The sequence below is a fragment of the Perna viridis genome, chromosome 2 (genome assembly GCF_037379345.1).
Source record: "Perna viridis isolate PV_CMFRI_1.1 ecotype Kerala chromosome 2, ASM3737934v1, whole genome shotgun sequence".
NCBI classification, from domain to species: domain Eukaryota; kingdom Metazoa; phylum Mollusca; class Bivalvia; order Mytilida; family Mytilidae; genus Perna; species Perna viridis.
The window spans coordinates 43,571,554-43,593,084 of NC_142446.1; the positions used below are offsets into that span (position 1 = coordinate 43,571,554).

The 21,531-nt window shown below is 31.7% G+C and overlaps 3 long non-coding RNA genes across 4 annotated transcripts in view; 2 read left to right on the top strand and 1 right to left on the bottom strand.

The window, feature by feature from the left end:
* The first annotated feature begins 5,860 nt into the window (after nt 1-5,860).
* On the top strand, nt 5,861-11,602 carry LOC148625226 (uncharacterized). Its single transcript, XR_015919882.1, has 3 exons — nt 5,861-5,989; nt 10,886-10,948; nt 11,235-11,602. It is a non-coding gene; the product is annotated as an uncharacterized LOC148625226 (long non-coding RNA).
* LOC148625227 (uncharacterized) lies at nt 11,572-21,077 on the bottom strand. Of its 2 annotated transcripts, none has more exons than XR_015919879.1 (3): nt 20,938-21,077; nt 14,057-14,171; nt 11,572-12,752 (listed from the first exon to the last, which is right to left on the bottom strand). It is a non-coding gene; the product is annotated as an uncharacterized LOC148625227 (long non-coding RNA). The 2 variants fall into 2 exon arrangements; XR_015919880.1 differs by lacking the exon at nt 20,938-21,077 and adding an exon at nt 15,286-15,417.
* The window catches only part of LOC148625228 (uncharacterized), a 37,875-nt gene continuing 35,888 nt past the window's right edge, over nt 19,545-21,531 (top strand). The window contains exon 1 of the long non-coding RNA XR_015919878.1: nt 19,545-19,709. This is a non-coding gene — a long non-coding RNA (uncharacterized LOC148625228). The remainder of the gene's footprint in view (nt 19,710-21,531) is intronic.

Below are 21,531 nucleotides of genomic sequence, written 5' to 3' on the forward strand. Positions count from 1 at the left end.
ACCCATGAAATAAAGCTAATCTCTATTTTATCTAATCTCAAATATAAAATTAAAAAAAACATTGCACCAATGTAACATCCTTAAGCTGTATACTAAAAAGTATTTTACGAAAATAAAGGCAGTACAAGTCAACTGCGTTTCTGTGCCAATTTGGTCAAATGACGCAAAAGATGTATCTATTATTAAAATGGCTGACCTTTTCATAGCTAATAAAATGTGCATAAGTCTTTGATGGTTATATGAAACAAGCTTAATTTCTTACATATTTGAAAATCAAGCTAACAGGCTTAACTGTGATGGGTAGAATGTGTTCCTTTTGTTATTTTTTATGATTCTATAACTCAGTACTTTATATTAATCCCTAATAGCTTCGGAATTTTTTATACAATCTTTGTTTCTCTTAAATTATTCTCTTGTTTTTGCCTCTTGTCTTTTATAAGTTTAATTTTAGCAATAAATGTGAACACAAATATGAGAAAAATAACGTATTGTATCATCAATGCCTAAGTACTCAAATTAAGTCATTAGAAAGAAATATATATAAAAACACATTGCAAAGCGTTAAATCCTTATATCATATACTTAGATTAAAATATAACTTTTTTGTATATGCATTATAAGTGTTTGTTTAAACTTGAATATATTGTCTACCCTATATCACACCTCTAGACCTATATCACATACCCTATATCACACCCCTAGACCTATATCACATACCCTATATCACACCCCTAGACCTATATCACATACCCTATATCACACCTTCGACATATATCGCATACCTTATATACCTACCCCTTTACAGACTATACTTGAAGTCTGGTTAAAATATATGATATAATGAACATGTCATGTTAAAACCTGTATCACATGCTGTATCAACCCGAGAATCCTACATCACCCCGCGGGCCTATGGCCCTTGGAATGATATAGGATATGTAATATTCAGTATATATCTGGTCATACCAATCATATAAATCACTGATAATAACTGCACTAGCAATGAAATGATTAAATTGCTATACAAACAATATATACTCTCAATTACATGTTTACACTGATTCTCAAAACTTACTAAGACGAAATGGAAATATTTTGATTAACCAAAATACAGCTAAGGCAAAATGATAACAAACAAATTATCTAACCTTTTAAGTCAAAATGAGAAAAATACCATCAAGTAGCTCAGTGTTTCAGCTCTTCAACGGTATAAAAAAAACAAAAAAACAAAAAAAACAAAAACAAAAAAAACAAGAAAGATGCAATCATACTAAAAGTTTTTGGGTTTGATGTAAAATATGTACCAATACCTCAGTAAAAGTCATTTGACATTGTTTTCAATGTCTAAACCTCTTGAATATTGTTACTTTCGGAGAAATGGCTTATTTGATATTTACCGTTTTGTAGTATTACAAATGATTTGTTTTTTTAAAGTGACTTGAGACGAATGTATCAAAAAAGCCCAAATATTTTGTTTTTGTTATTATGTCAATTATTTTAAATCATTACAATTGTTGATATTCTCAATACAAACAACGAACACTTATATCAACACTGTAAAACAATAAATTGTTTCCCATCGTTGGTATACTGTGAGTGATCATTTTGTTTCATAATGTCCAAGGTAATTATAATGTTTATAATTTGACTATGAAACATTTTAACACGACAGTAAGCTTTGGTTTTATGTCTGGAAAATAGATTTTTCTGTAACAATATGCGATAAAGTTTATACTGCTTTTTATTCGAAATCGAAAATTCTGTTCAATGCTGTGATAATAAAAATTGCCATTTAAGCCATCAAAGTATTTAAGGAATCAAATCAGTCATTTTTTTCCCAAAGTTTTGGCATTCATAGATATAACAATTTAAGCGATTTTTCGGTGGAGTAGAATATTTTGCATACAACGATGCGTCTTTCTTGCTTCTGATACAATAAGCTGGGACATTGAGTCACATGGTAATACAGACATAAGATATGTTTAGATTCTACATGCTAAAAGTCCAATCTTGACAATGGAGTTCGGAAATTTTGGGCACACAAGACTGGGCTTTGAAATATATATACACCTACACTGAAATTGGAGAATCGGAGAATATTTTTTTGGTGAGAAATTAATTCATAAGTTACTAAGTACAAAAATTCTGACTATTTCAAAATTATCAAACCATGTTCCATCACTTTAAATGATATATTTGACTACAACGATGACGAACCACATTGTACCATATCAAAATGTGGTAATAAAAATTGCAAAACGTGCAACATTCTTATAACCGACCCTTACTTCTCCAGTTCCCTTACAAACAAAACCTTCCATACAAGAAGTCACGATGACTTAAGTTTGCAAATCAACAAACTTAATATATGGATTAGAATGCAACTTATGTGGTTTAGTATATGTCGGAGAAACGCAAGAACGATTAAACAAAAGAATGTGCGGTCATCGTTCGGGAACTAAGACCACCGAATTCCCGACAGTTTATCAACACTTTAATCAACAAGATCATTCAATCCTCTCCATCAAAGTTCGTATTTTAGAAAAAAATTACCATCCTACGAACAGTCCCGTTCTAAGTAAAAACTATCGTAGGGAAAGAGTGGAGTATTGGATACGCAAACTAGGTACTGCAATACCTTACGGATGCAATGACAACATCAAAAGTACAGGAAACCTTTCAAGCCAATATAACAATAGCATAAATGGGATGAATTTATTTGACAAAAATCCAAGACGGAAAAGGAGTCATGGCCATCGCCACTATACGTCACCTAAGTTACATGATGTCTCCATAGACGGTCTCTTTCCTTTCATACAAAAACCTCTTGGACTCCATCACATTAGAACCAAACTTTATTCTATACCTCTCACTCTACTACACTCCCTTTACAAAACAAGTTTTGACACACCTGTTTCTGACCCCACCTCATCATTATACAGACTTGTTGCCTTCATTTTGGATATTGGTTTCCACAGACTCTTTAAACCGGTTTGTGTGAAAAGTTAAGATGAAGAAAAACGATCATTTCTTCCACTACCGTTTGTCAACATAGTATAGATGCAATTAATTTGGCTAACATCCTCCATCACAAAAACGTTACCAACAAAATTCCCCCATATTTCAAAGACAAATCCATACCAATTATTTCATATTCCTATACTTCACCCATTGTATCCAAAATGTTCAGTTATAAAAGGCTATTGCAGAACCTCGAGATTGAGGACTGCAAGGCTAAACCACATGACTGTTCCTGCAAAACCTCTTCGTTCAAATATGGTCCATCTGGTCACGTCGTTACGGGAGATTTAACCATCATCGAAAACGAATTTCTGCGTAATATCCTTTCTAAATGTCCCAAGTACCGTGAACCACGCTCAATAAATTGGAATTATAACTTTAAAGTTCTTATGGATGCCGTCGAGGACTATGCAAGAAAATGGATAAAACGAGAATAAGAAGACATTGATTTTCTGTCAGAGTGGTTAAAGACCATGAGGTCTTTAATTTTGAAACGAATGAAAGTTTTAAGTAGGTCAATGAGTGTCAAGGCTACATCATGTTTTAAAGACCCCGATGTAGCAAAAGCATTGTCTACTATACATGACAAATATGTTGTCGTACCAGCAGACAAAGCCCAAAACAACATTGTTTTTGTCTGCAAAACGTTTTACATCCAATGTTTATTATCAGAGGTAGACGTAGAAAATAATAGCAGTGATAAGACCTATACTGCTACCACACTCTCCAAAGAAGAGATTGTGGAAAACCATAAATCTGTGCTATCCTATTTTGGTCTCTCTACCAAGGACGATGATTGTGATTTATCATCTATGTACTTGATTCCTAAACTCCACAAGAATCCATACAAACAACGTTTCATAGCTGGATCTGCAAAATGTACCACCAGACCTCTTTCAAAACTTTTAACTTCTATACTCACAACTGTCAAAGAGGGTCTGCAGTCCTACCACAACACTTGTTACTCCCGTAATGGTATTAATTCGATGTGGATCCTGAAAAATTCGAAAGATCTTTTGGAAACAATTAGTTCAAGGCTATTATCTGAATATAATAGCATTAAAACCTATGATTTTTCAACACTGTATACTTCTATTCCCCATACTCAGTTAAAATCCCGACTTGAAAACATTGTACATCGTTGCTTTTCCAAAAAGATGGTACACCTAGGTACAAATATATAGTTCTTGGTAGAGATTCCTCACAGTTTGTAAGAAATAATTCAAAATCATCTTCCAAATATACAGAGGAAGATGTTTACAAATTGCTGGAATTTTTGATCGACAACATATTTGTCCAGTGTGGTGGACGTGTTTTTCAACAAACGGTCGGCATTCCAATGGGAACAAATTGTGCTCCTTTACTTGCTGACCTATTCCTTCACTCTTATGAGGCTGACTTTATATCTTATCTGATCAGAAAGAAAGAATATCGTTTGGCTAGATCCTTCAATCTCAGTTTCCGCTATATAGATGACGTATTATCTTTGAACAATCCTAATTTCGGGGATTTGATACATCGCATCTACCCAAAAGAACTCGAGATAAAAGATACTACAGACACTGTGAAGTCGGCCTCTTATCTTGATTTACACTTAGAAATCGATGGTAAAGGAAAACTATTGACCAAACTTTACGACAAACGTGATGACTTTTCATTCAGAATTGTCAACTTTCCTTTCATCTGTGGCAACATCCCTTCACCACCTGCGTATGGAGTGTTCATATCACAACTCATACTTTATGCCAGAGCTTGCCGAAACTACGCAGACTTTTTGTATCGCACTAGAACTCTAACAAATAGGCTTCTGGAACAGGGTTATGTTGCTACAAGATTGAAGTCACCACTACAGAAGTTTTATGGTCGTAATCATGAACTCGTGGATCGTTATGGTGTATCCATCTGCACCATGAAAACTGATTTATTCAAAGGGTCCTAGTTTTCCTTTCCTCGTTTGTCTACCCCGGACTTGACTTTTTATGAGCAACTCGGCGGGTGTTTCTAGAAAAAACAAAGGATGCTTACCCTACCGATGCACCTGGTCCATGCTCCCAGTTTTTAGTGGAGTCCGAGTTGCTCATTTGCTTTTGTTACTTTGTATGTATGATTTTAGTTACTTTATGTTCTTTGTTGTGTATGTCTGGTCTTTGTCCCTGGATTACATTCTTTTGATTACCGCTATAACCTTGGTTCCCTTGATTACTCTTACCAGAAAATCATATTGTAGTTGATGAGTGTGGGTCGCAAGGAGAACCCTCCAGGCCCATTAACTACCTTGACTATTGGGAACATTGTAAAACCGTATATATGGGTCTTTTCCGTAAAGCTGTAAGTTCTTTTAGTGTCTATATTCATAATGACACAGCATAACTTATGTAAAATCAGGGTTCAGAGATCGAACTGTAAAACGATTTAATAATAATCTGTAGAACTTACGTACTCGGATATGATCTATTAAATAATCAGTTTGGTAGTTTATTTACACAAAGAAGCCCTCACCATAAATCAATATCAAAGGATATAGATGTAGGGTATAGAACTTCTTATTCTTCTGTGGTTTTAAAGACAAGATTAGAAAAAAAAGTTACTTTTTTTGTTTTGCTCGGGATATCATTGAATTTGACAAGGTTTTTATTGTAAAGCATAAAAAAATCAGTGAGTTTATGACAGACAATACTCAAATTACAATTTTGTATCGTTTGGATTACAAAAATCTATTTCTTGGGAAGATAAGTCGATTAAAAAATCGGCCGCATTATTGAGGGCTGGTGAATTGATGGCTACCTTCAACACTTATACTTTGCATTGCACTTATATATTTTTCCCCTTTCAGAGTAACCAGGTAGCCTACAAAACGAAACAGTAAAATTAAGACGCAGTATCATAATGACGAAATTCAAACTTAGATTTATGTAATAATGACTTTACAGCTAGACAACTTTACAGCTAGACAACCTTGCACAGAATGGTAAGAGATCTATAATAGACTGGGGATTTTGTTCACAATGACATAGCGAATCATTCAGATGTGTCTTTAGAAAACATATATATATATATATATATATATATATATATATATATATATATATATATATATATATATATATATATATATATATATATATATATATGTGGTTTCGAAGGCTAATTAATCATTCCTACTATTTATGAAAACTTAAGTATATTGTTCTCTTCCTTATAAGGCTGAATTTGATACCATGTTTGATCAAAAGATCAACACATAAGATAGGACGTTTTGTTATATCATATATCATCTGTTTTCAACAAAGAAATTTAATATAGGCGTGAATAGATTCTTACATTTGAGGTCTCGTGTCGGTCACACTTCACAATTTAAATGTTATCTGTATATTTAGTTCATGTTTCTTTTTTGTGTTTGTTTTTTTTTTATTTTACTGTAGGTTTACTAGTAAGATATATAAAGATTTCTATCGTTGACAGTATCACGTAAAACCCTGTATTCATACAACATCATGTACAACTGTTTTCTTTTCACCATTGTTTGTTTTGTTTTGTATTGTTTTGTTTTTTTAGATTAATATAATTTTTTTATAGTATCTAGCTTCCATCAATCAAAGTGTCATTTTTTCTTTCGAATCGATTAATACTTTCTACTGTCATTTTAACAAACACACAAACAAACAAACAAATAAATAAAAAACGTTTAATTGTTATAGCTGCTATATATTGACGATAGCTGTTTTCTAGCTAGATTTAAAATGCAAGTACCAAAAAGTCAAAGAATGAAGACAAAACAAAAAAAAAAAACAAACAAACAAAAACAAAAACAAAAAAAATGAAACGCATAATAACGTACAGGATAAAGTCAGAAAATTGAATTTAATTGATATTTTTTTTTTTCAAAAAAATATAAGGGTATGCATGTAAGGTTAGCATCCACTTGATTTACAAAATATATTTATTGATTTCTTCAGTTAGTCGTCATCTTGGAGTAAGGGAAGCAACAAAACAAAAGATATGTCTATCTTTTAAAAGATATACCCTTTTGAAAGATATACGTCTGCCCTTTTGAAAGATATGGATATGCCCTTTTGTAAGACGAAAGTCTGACATTTTGAAGATGTAAGTCTTCCCTTTTGATAGACATTCTCCGAAAGCATATCTGCAAAAAGTGACCATAGAGTTGAATCAAAATTCAATCATGTATATATTGCAGAACTAAGCATTATCAAACATATAAAAGAAACTTCCGTATTCTTGTAAATTTGTGGTGACTTACACCTAACACTTGGTTTCGAGTTCTGAGTAAACGTTCCTGTGTTTGTCATATGAGCCAGTGGAAACTTAGAACAAGCATTATGGAACTTCCTAGTTCCTGAATGTAATAAGTATGTGATACATTGGAAATATCATCATGCCAAATTTAACCTATAGAGACAGAATTATTGTTCACTATTAATATTTATCGTAATATGAACATATAGTGCAAGAAACTTAATACTGTAAATTTTACTTTCAAATTTGTCTCGTCCAACTGCTATATTTGAATGAAAATCGCAATTTATTGCATTTGTTACATTCTGCTATTTTTCAGTTTGTCTTTTTTTATTTTAAAAACTTAATATCTCTTTTTTTTCCAATATACTTTTAGTTTTTCTTATTTTCCTTATAATATATCACAAGTATTTGCCATTAAGGTAAAAGGAGAAATCCTTAATAAAATATAAAAAAAAAACATAAGTCTTAAAAGAATAGACAAAAGTCAAGTTAAAAACAAAACTTTAATTTCTCAGTACGTCTACGGTGCACCTGGTTCATGCTCCCAGTTTTTATTGGAGTCCGAGATGCTCATTTACCTTTGTTACTTTGTATGTATGATTTTAGTTCTTTATGTTCTTTGTTGTGTATGTCTGTTTTCCATGTTTGGTCTTTGCCCCTGGATTACATTCTTTTGATTACCGCTATAACCATGGTTCCCATGATTACTCTTGCAACATCTTTTCAGTACCTCCAGATGGAGTTTTTTTTTTTTTTATTACAACTCATACGTTATGCCGAACCAATACACGGACTTTTTGTATACTTCTTACAATTAGACTTCTGAAACAGGGTTATATTGCTACAAGATTAAAGCCATCACTAAAGATGTTTTTGGTCGTCATCATGAACTTGTGGATCTTCATGGTGTATCCATCCATGAAAACCGATTTGTTTACCGTGTCATAGTTTTCCTTTTAATTCTTTTTCGTCTAGTGTTTCTAGAAAAAACAGAGGACGTTCACCCTACCGGTTTTCCTGGTTCATAGGCCCAGTTTTTTTTTTATAGAGTCCGGGTTGCTCATTTCCGTTTGTTTCAATATACGTGTTATTTTGGTTATTTCATGTGTTTTTGTTGTGTATGTCAATTTCCACTGTTTAGTATTTATCCTTGGAATTCATACTTTTGATTTCCGCTTGAATCTTGATTCCATCGATTGCTCTTCCCAGGAAACATAGTTGATATTTTTAACACCTAAAGTGCACATTTTAAGATATTTTGTAATTTTGCTCACAAAGTAATCAATCAAATTACTTTTTAGAAACGAAGAATTTAAATATTGAATGTATATTACAAATAGAATAACCAATCAGAATCCAAACCGTTGTCTGTTATTGATACTTTCCTTGCATTAAAAATGGGCTACAATAATGTAGCTCCTATGACATACTCTGGTAGAACTAATCAGTGCTGGATTAGACTTCCTATTTCGATATTTTTGGTTTTGAGTACTTCTTGTAAACAATCTATTGTTAGGTATTGAACTTTCTAAGAATTTGGTTCTAATCCTGCTGATTAGAGGTTACTCATTGAAACACGTATACAGCATGAAGAAATTTGATATTGGTATGATCAGTATTTTTTACTCTGAAAAAGGGACATGGCTAATCGGCGATTTTTTTTCTGGACTTTTTCGTTCTCAATACATACGTTAATTGTGACCTTACCGAAATAATATGGACATTTTGTCTTACTAATATTCTTTTGGAACATGGTAGCGTGCCTTTGTAAGCTCTGACCGATATGGTGTGTGTCAAACCAATAACCGGTTTACCAATTGATTAGTTTTAATAGACTTCGTTTTCTGTTGTGCCGTCAATGTCCCGAGTTTTCAGTGTAGTCTGGTTTGTTCCATTACAACCGGTTTTCTCTCTGTTTTCTGCATTAAATTTTTTGTCGATATCATCGTTTTTCTTTGTTCCTGGACTTAAACTTTTTTTTTATTTTGATAGTTCCTTAATTTTGGCATACAAAAATACCAACCAAATATACATATTGCATATTATGCTGTGTGTGCACGTTTTTCATTGAGTACCTCTCATCAGCTGCATTAACCCAATACCGGTATATAGAAAGATCGAAATATAAATTGATGATTCCGCTTTCAAGTTCAATGCGATAGTCTTTTCTGTAAACTGTTAGGGTTGATCTGATCTTAGCAGTTGTCACCATTGCAGACACATTGTACACTTTATATACCAATGTATAATGCACGATGTACCCTATCATATTTATTTCGGAGATCGATACAGGATTTAAGGATCATAATGTATTTCACATTTACGTATTACAAAAGAAAAATAGCTCTTGTTCTCTTTTCATTTCTTCTAATCAACTGTATAAAAATCGGTTTCCTTTGTCTCATAAATATAAGGACACCAGTCATGAAATCGAACTTGATGTATTTAAATCTCATAAAATTCAGGTGTCATTCGAACAGCGTAAAATGTTATAATTTACTTTCCATAAAACAGATGTACATATATTAAATTTCTTTTAACGGTTGGGGGTAAAATGACGTTTTCTTTCACAACCTATAATAAAAGATAAAACGATAACCCAAAACGAGAGACTTCAGTCTTGACAGGGATATGTACTTATATGACACCTTGTCAAATATATACAATTTATTCATCCTTTCCAATACACATCGATCATTAGTCGCGACAGCTCACGTACTGATAGCATCTGTCGTTAGACGTGTATTCCTGTTCGAACATGCAATGTTTACAAAAATCAGCTGATTTGTGTTTACTTCCTGGGGGTCACATGTATTTTTTGGTTTGTTGTATCTGGGTTAGTGTCATAAGAGCATACCACTTTAAAGGAATTAAAATAAATTTATGCAATGCAATGGTCTATGGACGCGTGCCAATAACATTTATATATATTTAATTAAAATAATAATTCTTATAATTTGATAAGCACTATAATCAAAGTTGGCATTACAACTTTAGGCTATTGAGATTCTACTTTTTTGTTGTAAAATGGATATATTGTCGCCTGTGTCAATATTAACTAACATTTCTTCTTAACATTAACTAATCAATTATATCATTAAATTGGAAGTTGATATATTTCTGAAAAAACTCCATTTTGAGGCAAACTTTAAAAAGTTTTTATGTGTTTAATATCAAAATACATAGCAAATAACCAAATTTACATCTTCTTGCTATCAAAATTCACTAAAATTTTCCACAACATGCTTTTCATGATAAAGATGTGTATTTCATTATTTCTTGCTAATGTAAATTGCCTTGCAGTAGACAATGGGTACAAAGTATATTTACCCGAAGGATGATCAAAGTTCTTGGCTAGTTTTACTAGCTTCTGGTATATTTGATGACGATTTTAAAATGTTACTTATTGTTTTTGTATTCGTTTTGACATTTATTTGTAACACTATTTCTAGCCATATTTACACAATCCACTTATTCAAAAACCTACAATCCACAAAGTCGGGGAAGGCTCTTTAACTGTACGGTATAAATGTTACCGTTTATATGTAGTGATTTAACAATTTGTCATAGTCTCTTTAAAACGGTGTTCATGTTTCAATTACAGGTGTCGTTTTATAGACCCCAAGGCTACGAGACATAAACTTTTGATAATAATCAATCGTCACACGTGAGTAAACATGATTAAAATTACTCATCCTTATCTTTACATCTTGTGTAAATCACAAAGTAAATAAACGAACATAATAGACCAACATGCTATCAGATTTAAAATCTAACTGTAAGAGGCCATGATGAAAATTAAAGACACTTCGTCTCCTACACCTTAGGTTATTTCCGTGTGTTAAAGTCCTATATATTTACAATGAACAACGCGCAATTGTTTCCTAAAAGAGAACTCTGCACGAATGATAAATTTTGTTTAGTCTTTATTATGTCTTTTTCTTTCTTTTTAGACCTAATTGGTTTAAAGATTAAAACGATACACCACCTTACATGTACGGTAGCTATTTTATTTAAGTACACTAACCGAAATGTTTCATTTGTTTATATTGCTATTCGAGGTAAATAAACACTAAATGCTACCCACTTCGTTTGGCTTGGAGTTAGGCTGTTAAAAAGGACTTTGGGAATAAAGTCTATTTCACCAGCAATCGTAACTATTTTAAAATGGAATAAAAAATGACGATAAACATCACGACTTTAATACTATTACAGAGACAATTCTCTTTTACCAACCAACACAAATAAGACATCAGAATACTACAACAATGACGATAACAGCATAAGAAAAAGAAACACGAATGTATAGAAAATGTGTATCATTTTATGGTTCAATGTGTATAAAATGTAATGGTTGGTGTTATGTCCATTTGGAAAACAATATTGCAAGATGTGATGGAACTCGGGAATCACAACTTCACGAGTCGCCGTCCAAAACTTGTACTAAGATGTTTTTTTTAACGATTTCTTTACATTTTACTATCCATGGCTACATAGTGATTATTTGTGTATGGTCATAGATAGTAAAATGTAAAAGATAAAACCTTTAAACTATACTTTTCTAATAACCGATTTGTTTACCGTCTTATACTTTACTTTTACTCTACCAATTCCCCTGGTACATGCTAACCATTTTAGTGAAGTCCAGTTGCTCATTTGTTGTGTGTGTGTATTTTCCTTGTCTAGTCTTTAACTTCGAAAATATTATTTAGATTTCCGCTCGAATCTTCGTTCTTTTAATTACTCATCAGTACATTTTATATATCTAACTCATGAACCTAAGCTCAGTCCTGTGTAAGTCAATGGAAATAAATAAATGCTGAATAGCAAGTAAACCTGTTACAGTCTACTACTCTACATATTGCTTATAAACTTAAATCTCTGTAAAGGACTTATACACAGGCAAAATTATTTCACATGATTTTCACACGAATTTCACATGATTTTCACCTGAATTGAGCAAATAAACTAAGTGACAGAGTTCACGTGAAATTCGGGTGAATGGAGCCTTCAAATTCGTGTTTAGTGAATTTCAGCTGGATTAAGATGAATTTCACGTGAAAAATATTTGCCTGTGTAAGAATATACTATTTCATATCATATACTCCATAGTTCGTTTTGGGAAAAGTTAAAACTTTTTTTATCGTAAATAAAACTTAATTGAAATAAACTTTGACACAAATACTATATAAAATGCACTGGAAATCAAGTGACGTAGTCTTCACCGTACATACTAATTATCAGACAAGTAAAAAAAAAACAACAACAAGACGCGAAACGTATGAGTTTATGTCAACCTTCAAAAATAAGACTGATGATAGTTTACAATGTTTGCGTCTTAAGAAACCACACCGGATGGCTATGAGAATGACAGATTGTCTCAAATCTCTCCCACTCTCTCTTGAAAATTAACCTACATTGTCAAAATGCTGGAAAAACCCGTCTCGCCTTGAAAAGATTAGCATTCTTACCTATAACGAGAAAATTTTAATTATGATATTCTAAGATAAAAGGTTCATTACAAAGTTTAGTTCATTTTTTAATTATATTGTTAAATGAGGTAGACTTTGAAAGGTTTAAAGTTGTCTGTCATTAGTATTAGCGGTTTACGCTTCTCTAAACTGATAAATAAAGTCTACAGATAACAATTCAAAGTCAATGATTCGCAGTAAAAGGTATAGCATACATTTGTAACATCGTACTTCATGGATTGTAAGCGAAAATAAGGAATTCCAAAGCGCTTAACGAATAAAAAAAAAGCATGAATATAAAAAAGAAACAAGAGACGACGAATAATTTAGAATAACACAAGAAAATTAAAAAGTCCAGACTGGACTGCCAGCACTGTCCCAACTAACTTGAACAGATCATATATCTTTTATGTCACTTCCCACGAAGATTGAAGAACTTTCTGAAAATGATGTTGAAATCACCCCAGACCGAAACACTATATTTTACCGTATTTGCAGAATATGTTAAAGGACAAAAAAGTAACCAAACGTTTCTGTTGGATATTTGATCAGATGCAAAAATAATTACTAAAATGTATCTGTCAGATCTTTTATGAAAAGAAAAGTACCGCCAAACTGCATTAGAAGGATATCGGGATGTATTATCAGGACACAATTACCACCAAAAAACCGTAACACTAAGATATTTTATCAGCGGTAGTGTAGAAATAATGACCAAAAAGTATCATTTACTATATAAATATAAATAAATATATATATATATATATGGAGTAGTAATATATAATCAAGCAAATCATATGCGAATGTTGAGTACTGAGTGCTGACAATACTCGCGACTTAAAAAATATAAAAGTCTAAAGGTTTATACAACGATACCGTAAAAAGATGTCAAAAGAGAATATTAACGAGCAAAATTTTCTGTTTTATGACCTTCTTCAGTGTTAGGTATACACTGAATATATATACATTTATATATATGTATTAAGGTCTGAAAAATTCCCAACGATGTTAACGATGCGAAGCAAATTTTTGCTAGTTCCCTCCGAGGGACTCGAACTCGTACCGCTGTGACATCTATGACAACACCGTCTGCACAAAGTCCAGCGTCCTAGACCACAAGGGCACTGGACATTGTGCCTAGCTGGCCGAGTGGTCTAGTGCGCTGGACTTTGTGCAGGCGGTGTTGTCATAGATGTCACAGCCGTACGAGTTCGAGTCCCGCGGAGGGAATGAGCCAAAATTTGCTTCGCAAATTTGACACTTCTAACATCGTTGGGAATTTTTTTAGACCCCTGTATGCTTACGTTATCCTCCCTGCATTAATTTCATCCGATGGAGCAGTATAGTGAATAGAGTCACTATTTTCTTCTCATAATGATCCATTACAATACAACGTTTGGTAGGCAAACAGAAGTATTACTGCAAAGCAATTATATAAAGTTAATTTCATTTAATTGCTTTGATAATTCACACTTTTTATAAGGCTAAAATGATTTGGTTGGTAAAATCCTACAGAAAAAAAAGTTGATGAAAAGATTAAAACAAAATAAAAATGGGTTTTTTTAAACAAAAACAAATATTTGTTCAAACCAGTAGAAGCATACTTGCAAATTTATAAATTTGATAGATGTCATTCTATGTTCCAAAGCACACCCATTGTATATAGCCCGACAGTCTTGGAATTAGAGAAATAAAAGATGTCCCTAACGAAGACTATATTTTACAGACTGTTACTATGTGATATCATGGTTGTCATATTCTAAGCACATTAATGGAGACAAATAAATAGATAATCTGAGGTGGCGCCACTGTCACAATACATTCTTAGACATCCTGATGACTGGTTTTTCTATCACGAAAGTAGAAAAAAGTTATCTATCATCAAGTGCAGCATTGTATCAAATATATAGGAAGATCTAAATCAAAAAGGTAATTGTATACAAGACTCTCATTCGCAGCATTGTATCAAATATATAGGAAGATCTAAATCGAAAAGGTAATTGTATACAAGAAATACAAAACAACATTGAAATTAGATGCCGAATTCATAATTGAGAGGTTCTACCATGTGCAATACAAAGAAAGAAGCATCAGTGTTAAGGCAATTTTGGAATTTGTAACGCTGAAAATGTCTATAAATAATACATGATATAATTCGGGGTCGGACAAATAGTCTACTGGGCTGATAAATACCAATGGGAACATTAGGTTCAACATTAGTGGCATCATCCCAGTAGTTATGAAATTAAAAACACTATACCTATTAATATTGGAAATTTCGATATGCATATGCTGTACACGTGTTTCATGGAGTAGCCTCTAGTCAGAAGCATTTGAATCGAATATATAAGAAGATCTAAATCCAAAAAAAAAAATTATTCAAGAAGTACTCAAGATCAAAATATCTAAATAGGTAAGAAGTAATGATAACAAAAAACAGGACTATAAATGGTAGTGTTGATAGTTACATGATAACATTTAGAGATGATAAAACATTAAATTATACAATTGCCTACGTTGTATTTTGCTTTACCGTTTCAGTCTCTGCCAGAGACCTAAAAACCACTTCATATCATTCAGCTAGCCTATAGGTTGGTACACTCCGGACAAGACATAAATACTGTTTAGGACGCAGTCAGATGTAGTGAGCAGAATCAGCATCGACCACAAAAACAACATGGCGACGGCATTTAAAGTTTTACGTTTTTCGCATAGGTAATAAAAAATTGACAAAAATTAATTTACCAAACATTAGATATATATGCATGTATATGTGTGTTTGTGTGTGTGTGTGTGTTAACAGTTGACAAGAAAAGTTACAAGTTTTTATTGCTGCTGCCTATTGCGCTTATAGCGCATGTAGACTGGAAATGTCTAAGTTAAACAAAATTGCTTACAAGCAACCAAAGTAAAACATTTTCATGTTGATAAAAACATAAATGAATAAGAAAGCTTTAAAGTGCATACAGATTTATGTGAATAGCATTGCTACAAGTCGAATAACGTGAGATCTTCTCTGGCTTGATGTTAGATAGTCATTGATGGCGTCACAATCCGTACTACGCAATATTGGAGTCCGAATGAACTAGAAATATCTGACAAACGGAGAAAATGTTTAAGTTGCCTGTAAAGACGATCGATTGACTAGGCTATTTTCGATATTTAATTTTGCATCGGAAACAATGTATTGCAACATTTATCTCAAATGCAGTCATCTTGGTAGGTTTTGCTTGAATTGTATATAGAAACGTAATGAGAAATACGTTTAAAATCTCCAACAGTGGGGAAAACACACCTAAACGAATAAATATTTGTAAAAACAATTCCGTTTCTAAGTAATGCAATCTGATATATCTATTTGGTCCAAATTTATCTTATGAATTTAAATAGGTTCTCCAGAACGCTAATGTAGGCCTAGATCTTGTTCCAGAAAAAAATCTGGAAAGCCAAGATGACCAAAAATAGTCTTGGTAATAAAGGTCATCTAACTTTGCTTTTTCTAGGCACCGGAAAACACCAGGTAATGCTATACCTTTCCATAAATCTAGCGATAATCTTCAAAAAAGTTTGTATTGATCGTTACCTAGACATCCAGTGTCAGTTTCTAAGTTGCATGTCGTATTATACTTAATAATAAGTAAAAATCCATGTTACCGTTACATGATCGGGTATTCCAGATTCGTTATAAAGGAATTCCTAATATCGAAGTTGGGAAGTCCAACTGCAGAGAACTGCGTAGAAAAACATAGACGTAGAATTGCAGCTACTATACTGTTAATAGCATAGCAAGCAGGATGTATGTCTATAGGCTGTTATATAATATTTAACTACAAGTGTCCCTTACCAAGAGGGCTCTTGTTTACACCTGATTAATTTGTCTAGTAAGTAGGTCAGAAATTAAAATAATTTTTTTTATTGTTTAGTAAGATAACAAATAAAAAGTCAGATTATTGAATCTACAAACATACAGTAAAATCAGTTTTAACCAAAACTGACATTTGTATTTTCCAGTTCAATTATGTGCATATGTCTTTTTGATATAAAAGCCTTTGCAATATTACTCCGTGAAAATCGAACAAATATCCGAATAAAACATTCTTTATTCCTGAAGTTAGGTTATTGTTTTATATGCATTGTTCCGTATACTACTGAAAGGTTTCATAAATATTAGGTGTAAATTCCTTTTTATATAATATTTAACTTAAACCATTGTTTTTCAACATAAAATATTATGCAAAGTTTTTCCTCCAAATTCTGTAAGCTATGACGCCTGTAGCCAGTGCGAGAAATTTTTTTTCTTGGGAGATGAATGGTATCGGCGTCAAAACAATTTTTTGTGCTGAATGACATTGCGTATGAAATCGCAAGAATCGCAACTTTTTGGGAGTTGCAAAACAAAATGACTAGTACACACGTAGAAAGAAGTACTATCTTTAAAAAAGATAGCCGACGCAGTAAAATTTGTTCTTTTTACTGATAATTTTCTACATTTCATTCAGGAAATAACACATGGCACACAATTTCAATTTTCTATACATTCTTCTTTTTTCGGACGCCACTAAGTTATTAGTATTTGGCCAATCGGGAAACAGAATTGCGATCAGGTGACTTGCGTTTCCATGGAAGAGCGTCTTTAAAGTCAAAGGGTAAAAAGCGAAACCATACCGACTGCGTCGGAAAGAGAACCAATTACGTCATCTCTTTTCTGTCATAAAAAAAATTTTCAATTTGAGAACTGCCAGTGTGCCTTAATCTTTAAATATTAAGATGTAACTATCACGAGTGTAGAAATATCGTGAGGCATTATATGAAGTGTAAGTTTGTACATTTCTTGCCCCTCTACATATAGTTTTTTATGGGATGACCAACAAAAAAGAAAAGTATCATGTTTCTATGTTAATTTAAGAGAAGAGAGAGAGAGAGAGAGAGAGAGGGGACAAATAAAACAAAAATAAATGACCAAAAAACGTTGTAAATATACATTGTAAAAACAATCGTTTCTTAAATGAAGTTAGTGCTCCATAGTCTACTATGATGGTGATCAACTTTGTTTTTATTTTCTATCGTTTTCAAATTAACATTCTCTCGTGTTCAGATAGACCATCTTCATTTCTCTTTGTCTCCCTTATTTCCGGTAGGCTTTAAGTATTTTATTATTTTATGCTACTATTTTCCCCTTGACATTTGCATTAAAATCACGAAACCTAATGTGGAGTCTCTTTTTCTCCATTAGAGTATAAAAATGTCTTTTTGCAAATAAGTGCTTCGAGTTTTTAAATATGATAAAGTAATTTGATATATAGATAGTTACAAAGAATTATCGTTCGCGATAATATAAGCAGAGTTACAATTTTTATGACACAAGAATTCTTTAGACCAATAATGCCATAAACACGAAATAAAACTGACAGACAGTAACAAGGCTGATATTTACTGTAAAAATGTTTAAATATGCAATAAGTGTCAATTGAGGTGTAGGAATACCTAACAAATAAAATGCTTTGGGGAATGTTTTGTTTATAAAACTGAAATTCAATGAAAAGGTTATGACTAAAAAAAGTGATTAAAGTTTAATTAACAAATTACAATAGAACTGTAAAATGGACGGAAAAGAACAACCACAACTTTTATGGAGCCACTTATTTTTTCATTTCCTACGTAGAAGTATATATTTTTTACATTTTTGCTAATTAGTGCTCATAGCTTGCGAAAATTGTCACGTGACGGATAGTAGCGCTACTGCGGTAGAGGAGTGATACTTAGTTAACAGAAAGCAGTTATTAGGTCGGCGGAGAAGATTTTTGATTTTTTTTACATTAAAGCACATTTATTGACCTTTTGTTTTCTTATTAGGCAGATAGAACTAAGTTAGGTTACATGCAATTGTATGTTTTTTTTGTTCGATCAAATCTTGTATTGTAATTTGTTATAAATCAACATAGTCTTTAATTGAGTACTATTGCACACACTATATTTTCACTACCTCAAGTTCAACTCCAAATGAATCTTATAAGGGATTTATTGATTGAAAATCATTAAAATCAATAGAATAGTAAATTCTTTATTAGTTAAAATGTTAAGTGTGCCTATTTCTGTAAGCATCAAATTCTTATGCCTGCGATAACATTACTTAATAGGGGAGCAACTATTTGATTTTTTTTTTGGGGGGGGGGCGCTAAAATAAAATTTTGTATTCTGCCTTTTTCTTTTGAAAAAATATAGGTTCGGTCATTTTTATCTATATATTTTTTTTTAATTTTGTCCCTTTTAATATAAGTAAGAAAATATTTGGACAAGATTAGATCTTCCTTTTTATTTTTATTATGGGCTGTCCCGTCTTGAAAATTTCAATCCTGCCTTTTTATTTCTCATTTGATTAAACAAATACTGATGATATTTAGACCATTTTTAGAAAAGATATGTTTAACACAATATCCCTACACTCTTTAAAGTGTATTACACGTTGTTATGTGATTTCTGTGTTATTGTTACCATCATGCAGTGTATAAGAAAGAAGTTATCGTTGCCGAGAACTAATACATAGTACTGATTTTGCTGTAAAAAGGAATTCAAAGAGACATTAACACGTGGGTCCTGTCTCCTCAAATGAAATAAAAATGTGATTGGTTTGTCATCTTCGTACTAAAAGTTTGATGCACTAATTGTTTTCAAAATCTAGAATCAATAAAATGTCTAGATACATGTTATTCACAATTTATTAGCACTGCATAATACACATGTATGAACATACATATATAGATATATAAAATACATTTATTCTTCCTGCTTCCTTGTACATATTTTTTTATTCGTTGTGGGCTTTGTTTTTGTGAAACCTGTATTGTACATATGAAGGAATATTTATTAATAAATTGATCTGGAAAATGACATACATGCTCATAACTATATCAAGGTCATAGAGACCTGTGACGTCATAGATAAACATATTGGCCTAAGGTAAGATTGTAGCACTGAACCAATATTGAAAAGTGATTCCTCAACGTGGCGGTTTTTTGCCTATATACGGGATAAAAATAGGTTCAATCAGTAATGCCTTTTCTATTGGATATTTGTTGTCTGGAGCTAAACGTAATAATTAGTAGAAGTATGAATCACATATTGATTGTAAATTTCATTGTCAATCTTTCTATTGCGATGTGTAGAACCAATTACTTCCCTACCATGTACATGTCCCTTTAACTGACCCTTTAGCGCGAAGTCATAAACAGCTCAAATCAAAAGTGAAACAAAAAGGACATCTTCCTTATGTTCGTTTTAGTACAGTCGCCATTGCTATCAGTGGTGAGCTGGACTATTGCCAACTTCATGACGATAAACTCACTGGATATTGAACTCTCTGTAAGAATTGTAAGACTTATATCGAACGGAACATTTTTTTCAGTTTTAAGTCGTCATGAAAGCGTCCTATAAGTGTACTTACTAGTGTTGACATCAACTAGACCGACTAAACCTTACTACTTAAAAATAGTTTTTTTTTTTGGTGTATTTTGATTCTGAAGCCATTACTGATATTCTATTTTGTTTACTTTTTACCCTTAGGAACGTTGTGCAATAATCTATAAATAATCAATTGGTATATAGAACATAAACAAATCAAAATAACACAAAAAAATCTTCAATTTCAGACGTTTTTGGAAAGTTTAAAGTATTTTGTGATTACAATTTGAATTTGTCCCGGCCTATACAACACATATTTACCATACGGATATTTAAAAAAAAATTCTTAAATATACAATAAATAAGTTTATTACATAATATTCCAATGTAGCTACTTTTATATTTAGAAAATTTTATTTTCAATTCTAATTTCATTCAAAGGAAGTTAACTAAGGTCTGCAAATATCATATTACTACCTATTCTTAGAATACCACGGTTATTAATTTAGTTTCTGTCTCATCTTTGGATATAATTCATGAGTAATATAACTATAATTTTAAGTTTATTTTTTGGATATAATTATTGTCATCGATGTTTTTAATAAACGAAATAAAATATTATCCATTAAAGTCGTTATAATTTTACATTTCTTTTCCTATAAATTGTATGTATGAATGTGTTTTTATTTCTTCTTAATTTTTCTAGTAGAATTTGTAAAATTTGGTTTGAAAGTGATTTTTCAAATTGCTTAGATTTGATGAGTATATTTTGATTACGAATGCTTACATTTGTTGACATTTTTGTCCGTGATTCCCGTCTGAATACATAGTATTGTGAAATTTTTTACTGCTTTTGTTTTTAAAGTACAGTTGGTCCAAGATATATTGTTAATATTCATAGTAATTACTTACTCCGGAAAGGTATGGACTAAATTACCCATATTGATTAACATTTGAGGAAGCAAACATTTTAAATATTTATATATTCTATACGTCGCTGAAAATTATACTGAACAATTATTACTGAATTATATATGATGCATTTTTTTTTAGAAATTAATTGCGAACTAAAAACATTAAAATAAATCTTTCTTGTAATTCAGAATCATATAAATTTTTAACTAGTTCTGTTTTCCTGATATATTTAGAACGTTTTTATATATTTAAGTGCGTTTATTTTCAATTTTAAATATAATTTCAAGAAACGACTCTGAGAAAGCACAATATTTATAAATTGTTGAATATATAAATGAGTATTATCTCCTAGTCTTTACACAATGAAATTGTTGTTTTCCTTTTTGTTTGTAATATATTTTATTTCTTACAATGGATGAATTATTAACTCAATATAACAATATAAATCACAGTATTATGATGTTGA